Source organism: Panthera onca, chromosome E3 (assembly GCF_046562875.1).
Source record: "Panthera onca isolate mPanOnc1 chromosome E3, mPanOnc1 haplotype 2, whole genome shotgun sequence".
Taxonomy (NCBI): domain Eukaryota; kingdom Metazoa; phylum Chordata; class Mammalia; order Carnivora; family Felidae; genus Panthera; species Panthera onca.
Window position 1 is genome coordinate 8182491 of NC_138354.1, and position 12334 is coordinate 8194824.

At 53.4% G+C, this 12334-nt stretch overlaps 1 protein-coding gene across 3 annotated transcripts in view; it reads left to right on the plus strand.

The window, feature by feature from the left end:
- COL26A1 (collagen type XXVI alpha 1 chain) overlaps nt 1–12334 on the plus strand; it is a 196138-nt gene that overhangs the window by 32737 nt on the left and 151067 nt on the right. The gene's annotated exons all lie outside the window — the stretch shown is intronic.

Here is a 12334-nt window from a genome sequence, read left to right on the forward strand (position 1 = left end):
TCGGGACTGCGGTGGTCTCTGGCCGCGCCCACCTTCTCTCTTCCTTTCTTTGCTCCCCCAACCTTCGCCCCTTCGGCTCCCGGCTCCGAGTGGAGGTGGCCGAAACCTGCGGGGGTGGGGGGTGGGGTGGGGAGGCGCGCGGAGGCAGCGACCGTGGCCCGCTGGGGCTGCGTGGCTCAGTCCCTGGATGTTTACCGGATCACGTGGCTCCGCCGCGCTCACCTGCGCGGCCGCGGCTTTGTGTTGGGGAGCAGGTTCCCGGGTTGCCAAGGCCGAGCGTCCGGTCTCCCGCCTCTCTTGCTTGCTGCCCAGGGATACCGGGGGGAGACGGCGGGGGTGGGGGGGTGGGGGACGATTCCGTCCCGTCCTGGGGGCCGGGACCACGAAGGAGCCTCTGCTGCGCACACCCCAGTCACCTGGGGACGTGGAACCGGGCTCCGATTGGACGGATCCGCTGCGGGGCCGGAGAAGGAGCCAGGTCACCGAACCCGAGGCGCCGGGACGCACGGGTGGCTTCCTCCTCTGCCGGCAGGTGGCGCCCTGGCCACCCCCGAGACGGTTAGGGCAGCGTCTGCTCACCGCGAGGTTGAATTCCCCCAGAAAACGCGTGAGCACGCAAGTAAAAGTTGCCAAATGCCCGTTTGCGCAGCTCAGTCGAATTCAGCATTTCCTCATTTAATAATTACAACTCACAGAGTTGTGATGGCTCTCTAGAGCACACAACGTGCATTCGTACCTTCCGTGTCTTTGGATCCTAAACCCCCTCCAGGGGTACCTATTACAGCGTTATCTTTCCTTCGGGTGAGGAAATGGAGCCCCAGGGGGAGGTCCCCAAGTTAGTGGCAACTCAGGACTGACCTTCTGTCTGCTTTCTCCCAATCCTGTCCTTTCTACCGCACCACTCTGCTTATTGTTATGGAGGAAGGCAAGAGACAGGTCCCAGCGACTTCTCCTGTGTGATATTTATTTACCAAAGCCCGGAGAACTATCAAGATGAATCCTGGAAATGAATGTCTTATATAGTTCGGGGGAAGCAGGGATGTTTTGTGCCGGGCAGGCTGTATGCTTAATGGCTGGGCAAGGCGAGACTCAGGAAAGCGCGCGCACACACACACACACACACACACACACACACACACACAAAGTGCTTCTGGAAAACTTTGCATACAATTTTATTTCCCTCATTTTGTTTGGAAATACTTACCCATGGCTTCTATTAGTATTCTTCTCCAGACACCCACAGCAGTGTGGGCTCCACACTCATCGTCCGCATATGAGGATAGTCTGAAAAAAACAAGCTTTTCAAGTTGTAGAGTGATCTGTATAACATGATCTCATTTATGAAAAAACATTCTGGTTTATGGGGATGTACGCCCAGAAAAAATCCATAGGCAAACATTTCCTACAGTTACCTATCGGGAGAGTCCGGAGGTCGGAGGGCAGGGGTGGAAGGTGGGTGGGCTTCCATTTTCTCCCTTGGTGTCCCGGTGTCCTGTTTGCATCTTTTACAAGGAGCATACATTCCTGTGTTATTTCTGCAATTAAAAAGTGTGGGAAGGAAAAGAAAAAGAAAAGGAAAGCTTCCGCATCGTGAAACATGCATGCTGAGAAGAGCCAGAGGTGAGGTCCTTGAAGGAAGTGAGTGGATGGGGACGGATGTTCTGGCGTTTGGTGGGGTGCGACTTGGGGACCGCCACAGAAACTTGGAAGGGACTGTTTTAGCATAAATAAAAAGAGGCCCAGACAATTGTGGTAATCTTCCAGAACTCTTTCTACCAGGATGGGAGCCGGGAGAAGGTATAATTAGGTTCAGGAAGGATCTGGATGAAGCTGTGGAAAATGGATTCCTAAATAGGATACTACGAGGTGTTAAGGAGGCTCGGGGCAGGTTCCAGATGCTGGAGATTGATGTCCAGAGCGCCACTGAGCTCCGCTATGCAAAGTCCCACGTGGGCATGGCGGGCTTGAGCTGGATGGTGTCGTACGTTCCTGGGTCTCGTGAGCGATCAGTCACAGGTGGCCTGTGTCCTTGAAATTCAAGAGCCCCAGAAGCAGAGGGCTTGGAGACGACGTTTGGCACGGCGCCCTTCGCAGCCTTGGCCTCCGCTTTGCCTCCGTATGTGTGTTTACAGTGGCTTGGTCTCAGCCTCCGGGCCAAGTGACAGAGCTGTTTCTGACAAATAGTCTCCCTTCAGTTCATGGCATTGCTCCTGTTGGCATCCGAGTTTTGGATGTGGTCTGTGTTTCCCCTGCGCCCACCCTTCTGGGCCTGGGCCTGTCTGGGTCTGACATGTGCTGGGGGCATCTTGCCCAAACCGGGGTGCTCTGCTCCGGTCGCCTCTGTCAGAAGCCCAGGGTGGACCCCTCTGTGGGAGCAACTTTGGCAAAAACGAAGAGGACCCCACTTCCTCAGAGGGCTGTTTCCAGAAGAATCTAGCAACCCTGCATATGGGCCACCAATGGTTTTTGCTGGCCAGAGAGCCGTTCAGTTGCCAAATGAAAGCTGAAGGGAACTGCGGCACTCGTGGACGTGCAGGGCCGCGCTGAGAACTGAGCCCCCGGGGCGCCTGGATGGCTCAGGGCGTCAAGGGTCAGACTGGGTCGGGTCCTGATCTCACAGCTCATGAGTTCGAGCCCCGCGTTGGGTCTCCGCTCTCAGTACAGAGCCTGCTTGGGATTCTTTCTCTTTGTCTCTTCCTGGCTCATGCTCTCTCTCTCTCTCCCTCTCAAAATAAATAAATAAACTTAAAAAAACTTAATAAAACTTAAAAATAAAAGAACTGAGCCCCCAATGCCCCCCCCCCCGTTTTTGATTCTACCCTCGTAAGTAGAATACATTTGTGAAACTCTTTAAAGCATGCAAGTTTCGCTCACTCCCCTTTCTCTTTCCCTCCTTCCCTCCCTCCCTCCTCTGCCACAGATGTTTACTGGGGGGTCTTGTCCCTTGTCTCCTCCTCCCTTCTATATCCGACCCTAAAGGGGCCAGAGCAGCTGCGAGTGATCAGGGCACAAGGATGAGACCAGAGAAGGGCCCCACGGCCTATCTGTGTTTTGCATCTAGTGGAGGGAGACGTTTGAATTTGGTTAAAGATAAAAAGCTTTAATATTGATTCTTGGTGTGGATGTGTTCTTCTGACTAGGAGAAACCAGAGGAGATGTGGGATGTGCCCAGATTTCAGCAGAGGAAGGAATGAATGCGTCCAGAGAGTGGGTTCGTGGGGCAGGGGACAAAAGACAAAGTTGTTTTTGGCTTCTCCCCTGAAGAAGAACGCGCATTCCAGAAACCACTTCCCCCTGTGTAGGGCCCGAGGCGTGAGAGCAAATGGAGCCCAGGCGCCGTAAGGCCACATGTCTACATGCTATGACTCAGGCTAACGGATGTTCCGTAAGTGGGTTCTGTCCACCACCCTCGGTGAGTGTACCTTCTCAATGAATTGGAAAGCCAGGTCAATGAGGAATTCATAGATGCCATAGAATTCTGTTCCGGAAATGGAGTGAGGGGCCTTATGGGCCCTTCGAGCTGCGTGTCCTACAAGTTCACTCCACACCCGTGGCCTAGAAGTGGGCATACAGGCTGCGGGGTCTGTCCCGGAGGATGGCCCGGATGGGCACACCCTCTTGGTCCCACAGCCTTGTCATCCGGCGGGAGGGCCACGGCCAGAGGAGGCCAGAGCGGGGTCCTGTCAAGTGCAAGGCCCAGGGCAGGTCCAGGTCCAAGGGCCACGGCCCGTCCCCTAGGGGCTCTGCCCCTAATTCACGATATGGACTTGCGCGTGTTACTGAACCTGCCCCAGCCCGTGTCCCGGTCTGCACGATGAGGACGGCATGGAGACAGGACTCGGGGCATGAGGCTCGCCGGGAGGCCGCGTGTGCGAGGCGCCAAGAGCAGGAAGGGTGCTCAGAGGCTGGGTTTGCAGAACAGACCTGACCGCACTCGGCCGTCCCCACCGAGGTCAGGAAGAGAGTCGGAGCTGCTCAGCCACGCGTGCAGGCCTTTGTCCTCTGGCCCCCTGGCCCCTGTGCCGTGGGCCGCCCCTCACCCTCCAGCCCTGCCGATCGGCTGCTCCTGTGGGTCATCCAGCGTTCAGGGCGCTGTCGCTCCAGGTCACACCTTTTATAAAAAATTTTTTAAAAAAATCTTTATTTATTTTTGAGAGAGAGAGAGAGGGAGACGCAGAATCCGAAGCAGGCTCCAGGCTCTGAGCTGTCGGCACAGAGCCCGACGTGGAGCTCGAACCCACAAACCCCACAAACCGTGAGATCGTGACCTGAGCCGAAGTCGGACACTTGACCGACGGAGCCACCCAGGCGCCCCTCCAGGTCACACCTTTAATGACGCGGATACTGGCTGACGGCCTGTTTCATCCTCGTGGCTTTACCTGCGTGAGGCCGTCCGTCTCCCCACACCCCTCGAGGCTGCCCCACTCCCCTCCTCTCCCCCGTTCTGCCACAATTCTGGGCACCTGGATGTCCAGGTGTGACTCACCAATGCCCCGTGTTACTCTAAGCCTCTCCCTCCCCTCCCCTTCACCTTAGCCGCTATCCTTGGCCTTGCCGGCCTCCGAGTTCCCGCAGGAACCTCACACCTCGGTGTCTCGGTATCATAAATTCTGGACTCAGGTTCTTCCACCCCACCCCTCACTCACGCGGCTGAGCCCTCCTTTGCTCACTCCGTCTTCTCTTAGCCTGACCACTTGTCCCATCTTTGTGGCCTTCCGACCTCCAACTTCCTGTCCCCTTGACCCTCCCTCCCAGCTGCCTAGAAAGGCGCGCCCCTGCCCGCCCAGAGGATCCTCCAGCCTTCTTCTGGAGGGTCAGGAGGGCTGTCCATCCGCGTCAGCGACGTTATTGCGCCTCGGTAGTGGTGATGGGGTCTGGCATCGGGGCTTCCCGTCTCTCTGCCCAGGAACTGGCTGTGTGTGGCCAGCCCTGTGATGGCGAGGCTGTGTGGCATCGTCCGTGACCAACTTAGCCACTGTCTGGTGGGGCCCGTTTTAGTTCTACAAGGATCTGTCTTCCTCTTCCGTGCCGCTGCCCGATGGACCTTTTTCTTGCTCTCCTCTGTAAAGCCCTTTGGTCGCCCACCATCTCCTGCCTCAGCTTGACAGACAGGTTTCAGTTCTTAGGTCAACTCTTAGTGACTAGTAGGAGCTGCCCCGGCCAGTGGGTTAAGGAGGATTCCGAGGTGGAGTCTGGGCTCTGTGAAGAGGACCATGACAACTGAGTGATGTCACCGTGGCTGTGGGGCAGGAAAGTGGAGGCAGGTGTGATGTATTGGGCAGCCTTGGGCTTTATGATAAAACCCACTGTCTCCGGTGTCACGTATAAAGGCTGCCTTCAAATCAATGTTTTTAAGTTTATTTATTTATTGAGAGAGAGAGAGAACAAGCAGGGGAGGGGCAGAGAGAGAGGGAGAGAGAATCGCAAGCAGGCTCTGCGCTGTCGGCAGAGAGCCCGAGGTGGGGCTCGAACCCACGAACTGTGAGATCGTGATCTGAGCTGGAACGGAGGGGGACACTTACTTAACCGACTGCGCCACCCAGATGCTCCTAAAGTCTGACTTTTTAAAGCCCATCTTTTGTCCTCTATGCCAGCTACATCGTATTAATTGTTTCTGTTTCCTTGCATCTGCTGTTTGATTTGCTTGCGGTGCCCTCCCATGAGCACCTAGAATATTCTGCATATGTCTGTCTCAAGGTCTCTCAACCTTGGTACCCTTGACACTGTGGACCGGGTAACCTTGTTGTGCAGCCGTCCTGTGTGTCGCAGGATGTCCTGGCCTCTCCCCACTGAACACCAGGAGCATAGCCTTGCCCCCAACTCGAACAACCGAAAAACGTCTCCTGACCCGGCCAGATGTCCCCTAGGGGACAAAATCACACCCAGCTGGAACCGCTGTTCTCTCTGAACTTGAACATTTTGAATTGGGGGACATTTAAAAATATGGTATTTAGGGGCACCTGGGTGGCTCAGTCCGTTGAGCGCCCGACTCTTGATTTTGGCTCAGGCCGTGATCCTAGGGTTGTGGGATCAAGCCCTGCATAGGGCTTTGCGTTGACAGCATGGAGCCTGCTTGGGATTCTCTCTCTCTCCCTCTGCCCCCTCCCCTACTCTTTCTCTCTCTCTCTCAAAAAAAAACAATACATGAAAATAAAAATATGATATCTAAAATTTTTTTCTGTGGAAGCTGTCGAACCTGTACACAAGTAGGCAGCAAAATAAGTCCCCGTGTACCCTCACTGGGCTTTGTTAACTGTTGCATTTTGCCACACTTACCCGGTTCCCTTCTTCCCGCCCAACACGCACACACATGCACACACACACACACGCATTCTGTTTGGGTGTGTGAAGCATTTTACAGTTTTTTTTTTTTTTTTTTTTTTTTAAGTAGGCTCCATGCCCAATGTGTGAGTTGAACTCACCACCTTGAGATCAAATGCCCTTGGGGCATTTGAAAGCAAATCCCAGGCTCACGTCCATTTTACTTGTAATATTCTGTATACACTACCATGCCAACGTTTAACAGACTTACAGTCATTCCTTATTCATATTACTGTTCCTTCTTACTTCTTATTGGATCCCAAATCCAATCCACATTCAGATTTTCTCCAACTGTCCAGAAAGTGTTCCCTTATTGTTAGTTTGTTCAGATCCGGATCTACTCATGATCTGCTTTCGTTCTTGTGCCTTTTTAGTCTCTCACTGTAGGAAAGTCCTCTCTCCTTGACAAGAATGCTTTTCCCCCCTCAAGCCATTGACTTGTCAGAAGGCCGGTTGTCCTGTAGGTGCCCATGTTCCAGATTAGGCTGATTGCTTCCAAGTGGTGTCATTGATTTGATCTTCTACTGTCTGTGTTTGTTCTATATTGGAGATTAGATGTAAAGGTTTGATTATATTTAGGATCTCTTTTTCGGGGGGAGGCAAGAGTGCTTCATAGTTGGTCCAGTATATCATATCATATCATATCATATCATATCATATCATATCATGTCATATCAATCAGGGGGTGTTACGAACTGAGTATTTTTGTCCCCTCAAAATTCCTATGGTGAAGCCCTGTCCTCAATATGATGGCCTTTGAAGGTAGGCCTTCTGGAAGCAATTAGGTTTAGATGAAGTCATGAGGTTGGGGTCCCCATGATGGCACTCCTGTCCTTATAAGAAAGGGAAGGGAGTGGCGCCTGGGTGGTTCAGTCGGTTGAGCGTCTGACTTGGGCTCTGGTCATGATCTCGCGGTTCATGGGTTCGAGCCCCACGTCGGGCTCTGTGCTGACAGCTCAGAGCCTGGCTCCTGCTTCGGATTCTGTGTCTCCCTCTCTCTCTGACCCTCCACTGCTCACGCTCTGTCTCTCTGTCTCTCTGAAATAAATAAACATTAAAAAATTTTTTTAAAAAAGAAAGAAAGGGAAGAGAGAGAGCAGAGCACGCGCACACACACACTCTCTCTCTTTCTCTTTGCCACGTGAAGACACGGTGAACAGGCAGCCTTCCTGCCAGCCTGGAAGAGGCTCTCACCAGGAACGGAATCTGCCGGCATTTTTATCCTGGACTTGCCAGCCTCCATATCTGTGAGAAAGAAATATTTAAGCCACTCAGTCTAGGATGTATTTTGCGATGGTGCCCTAGGCTAATACAGGAGGACATGACTTTTTTTTCCCTGGAAATCCGGGTGTTTGACATTCACCAAAATAACCACTGTCTGCAGGTTTCTTCTTCTCTTCTCTCTGCAATTTATTTCTTGAAGAAACCAGGCCTCGTCGAGGTTTCCTTGTTCAGGATTTTGTTGAGAGAGAGAGAGTGAGAGAGCGCATGCTCGTGCACACACATGTGAGCAAGGGCACGTGTATGGGGGAGGGACAGAGAGAGAGAGAGAGAGAGAGAGAGAGAGAAAATCTCAAGAAGGCTCCCAACACCCAGCACAGAGCCGGGTGTGAGTTTCGGTCCTATGTCCCTGGGATCATAACCTGAGCCAAAATCCAGAGTCGGATGCTCAACAGACTGAGCCACCCAGGCGCCTCTCCTTGTTCGGGATTTTGTTGATTATATCCTCATGGTGCCTGTTAACACGTTCCTCTGTCCTCGGTATTTCCAGAATATTGGAAATTAAACAGAAGCTTGAGTAGATTTTGGTTCTGTCTCCTTCTCTTCCTTATTATTATTGTTTGGGCAAAGTTACCTCTTTGGTTGTGTAGTATTCTTCCGTCAACAATTGTATTAAGAGTCACACACCATCTGGTAGTTTCTTTTTCTCTTGTGATGTTAGCAGGTTTTGATAACCGTTGTCTTCATCACTGTTCGTTAAGGGCTGCATTATTTTTGAGAGAAAGAGTGTGTGTGCGCCCCAGTGGGGGAGGTGCAGAGAGAGAGAGGGGGACAGAAGATCTAAAGCAGGCTCTGCGCTGAGAGTGGAGAGGCTGATGTGGGGCTTGAACTCACGAACTGTGAGATTAGGACCTGAGCTGAAGTCAGACGCTCAACCGACTGGGCCACCCAGGCGCCCCTGTTTTAATTTTTTTAATGTTTATTTATTTTTGAGAGAGAGAGCACGAGCAGGGGAGGGACAGAGAGAGATGGAGAGAGCGTGAGCATGAGCAGGGGAGGGACAGAGAGAGAGAGGGAGACACAGAATCTGAAGCGGGCTCCAGGTTCCAAGCCGTCAGCACAGAGCCCAACATGGGGCTCGAACCCACGAACCGCGTGATCATGACCTGAGCTGAAGTCAGACGTTTCACTGACTGAGCCACCCAGGCGCCCCCTTTGGGGTACATTTTGAAGAGCCAATTTAGTGATTCTGGGACAAAGTGGCCCTGTGGGGATGTGAGGGGACTTCCCTGGCCTACGCCACCCGCAAGCCTGGCCCACCCCTCGCGTTTGCGGGGCGCTGATGAAAGCCCTCACGCCATATGTCTAAGTATTTATAAGTCGTAAATCAAGCTTACAAACTGTTAAATAAAATCTGTTGTGTTATCGACCTTGACAGACCTACCCTCCCAATGACGTGGGGATGGGGGTGAGGCTCATATTTGGAACTCTTAGCCTCCTTGAGTTTTATGCTGGAATTCAGCGGTTCGGGGAGATCCACCTTTCACTTCTCTCCTTGTTCCGCCCGACACCTTGCCCCTGGTGCGGCCTCACGCACCCACTGTGGGCACTTGAGTCTAGCCCAGGACCTCTCACCCTGCCCTACCAACCGCCACGTGGCCACACTTCATGCCCGAGTGTGTCTAGCTGTGGGGGAGGGAATCCCAGGCCCCAGGTACCTGCACTTGGTCTGCGAGGGTGCCTGTGGTTTTGGGGACGATGTCCCTTTGGGCCCACAGCCTCCTTGCCCTGTGGGGAGGGGTGTGGCCGGAGGCAGGCCAGATGCAGGCCCCGGAAAGCACAGTGCCCAGGGTGGGGGCTCCCGTTTTTTAGGTTTAAGACAGGTCTGTGTAAACGTTACCTCTGGCGAAATACAGAGCGAGTTTCCACAGGTACGTCCCCAGTTCTTCAGAATTAGATGGCCTTTCCCCGCATGTCCCCATTCCAGAAGGCTCCATCACAATGACAGAGTTAAGCTGTCTGTGTCCACGCGTTTCTTTCTAGTATCTTCCCTGCTGGACCTCTTCAGCCCCCGTTAGACTGTAGGCGCCGAGGGGGACGTCACCCACCTGTGAGAGAGGCCCGAGAAGAAAGAGAAAAAGCTTTGTAATGTCGTACCTTTCCTGGCATGTGTTCCCCATCTTTTGGAGTGAGGGGCCCCGCATTTCCCTCTTGCCTGTGCTCCAAAGTTGTTTAGACGGTCTTGCTCCCATGTTTCAGGTGTCGCGTCCCCTAAACCACAGGGCAGTGACTGGCCGATCACGATGAACTGAGGAGGTAAAAGGATCGGCCATCCAGACCTATCCATGACTCGGACAATCTGGAGCCTGGAGATCTGGATTTCAGTGGCCTCCCCAGGGGTTTTTCGTGCAGCCAGGTTTAGGAAGCCCTGCATGGAGAATAGCGTTTTTTGAGATTTTTTCGTCACGACCGATAACAGGAAATACCCTCCCTGTGGTGACCGAGTCCCCTTGCTTATGTGTGCGCACTCGCCTGAAACGTACGTCTGAAACAAGTTTCACAGAATAATGCTTACCGTTACCATATGTGGTATTCTCTTTTTTATTGTATTCTATCGAGTTCATAAAAAAAGTGCTTGCCAAGACTCAGAAAATTGATTCCACAGCCCCTCTGTGTTAAGACCTGCCTGAGAGACCCCCTGCCCTGGGGGAATGTGGGAGTCTCTTTGCTTTCCCCTCTCCCCCTCATTCCCATGCCTGGCCCTCCCGCCTCTGACTCTGAAGTCCCTTTCTGGTTTCAGCCTAGGTGAAGTGCTTGGTGTGTCCCCTCTTTAACCCAAACGCCTCCCCCAGACCTTACTCCATTCTATTATGGGGCAGCCACAAAGGCCTTTCCTTCGGGAAGCTTTCCCGGACTGACCTCCCCGCTCTGTGGGCAGCTCTCTGTGCCTCTTGGATCTGTGATTGTGGTTTTCACCCTGAGAACTCACTTCCCGCTTTCCTTCCCTGTGGATGGAATCATTTCTCCTCCCTGTTTCCTCCCTAGCGGGGCCCTGGCCAGTCCACCTGGGACCTGGATGCACAAGCCGGCCCTGCCCACCCACCCCCACCTCCTTTGGAGTGTGAACTTACCTAACCGGGCATTCAACCACCTGACCATCACTGAACCCTGTAGGTGGGCTGGAGCTGGAGACTGAAATGTGGGGGCAGGGGCACACTGCTGGGGGGGGGGGCTGGCACGATCACATCCGGGAGGCCTTGAATCTGTGACTGGATCACAGGGACCCTGGTGCTTTACCTTCAGGAAGTTACTGTTTTGCGTGCTTGGTGCTGGAGGCTGTGGGGTGATCGGTGATCAGCCGGGCCTCTGCCCTTGATGAGCTCAGAAACTGGTGGCGTTCAGACCCCAGAGCGAGGGTGGTATTTGCTACCTCGTGGGTGTGTGCAGAGTGTGACGGGCAGGCACGGGGCGTAGGAGCGATCACTTGTCTAGGGGAGTTTGGGCGTGTGTAACTGTGGGCATCTTTGTGCCTCAGTTTTGTCCTCTGTAAAATGGGGATGATTATGGTGTTTACTTCATAAGGTTATTCTAGGGCTTAAATGTGTTCATAATGTGTTTAGAAAAATGTGGTAGTAAACGCTGTGTTTGGGCTGATGACTGGGCAGTATCTGGGCTCTGTGCTTTGGGAAACACTGGCCTGGTCGATCAAGGCTACGTGTTGAGGGCTTCCCAGGAAGTCACTTTCAAAGTGGGCCTTTTTTTTAAAGCTTATTTATTTTGAGAGAGAGAGAGAGAGAGAGAGAAAGAGAGAGATGTGGTAGGGGCAGAGAGAGAGAGAGAGGGAGAGGGAGAATCCCAGGCAGGCTCGCCACTGGCAGCATAGAGCCTGACGTGGGGCTTGAACTCGTGAACCACGAGACCATGACCTGAGCTGAAACCAAGAGTCAGATGCTTAACTGACTGAGCCACCCAGGCGCCCCGAAGTGGGTCTTGTAGGATGAATAGGAGTCTTCTTGGCAATGACAGGGGAGGGCATTTTGGGAGGACGAAAGAGCCGTGTGAAGGCTGGGAGGCAGGACTGTGGTTTTATATGGTGAGTGCAGGTGCGTTCAGAAGGGCTGGAAAGGCCAGGCCTTTGGAGCCTGAGTGCAAAGCCACCTTCCTGCCACCCTGAGGAGCTTGGGTTTTATGTCTAAACATGGTTACGGTGGCCCTTGTGCTAGCTTTGCTGGTGGGAGGGGAGCCAGCTAACAGACCGTGTCGGCAGCTCCCAGCCGCTTGGTGGGCCGCTGATAGGCCGGGGCAGGTTGATGACCAGGGCTCCCGGCCCTGCCCGGGGCCCGGGGATGTTGCGGGCCGGCTGCTTTGCTCCTTGGAACGTTGCAAGGATCACGGTCTTTTCTCAGCTTTGAAAAGGCAGCAAAGCACGCCGTTCACGCACCTTTCGTTTTAATAAAATACTTGCGTGTTTTTCCTCCACGGGGTTTTCGTGACGCTTGCACGCGTCAGGATTCAGTGGCTGCCTGTTGAGCGAATGAAAGAACAAAGGCCTTGACCTCTCTCCTCTGGGAAACTGAGGCCGTGACCTCTGCCCTCCTGCAGGTCTCTCGTGCTGAGGGGTCCAGGAAGGAGGTCTGCCCTTTGTGCCCAGAGCAGGTCAGCTCTGGAAGCCACATTGAAAGGAGCCACGGAGGCCATCAGCTTGAGGGGGTCCCGCTTCTTCCTTTGAAGTAGAAATGGGTGCAAAAGGGGGACTTTTTCTGAAAATCACACGGAATGGCCTCTATGTAAA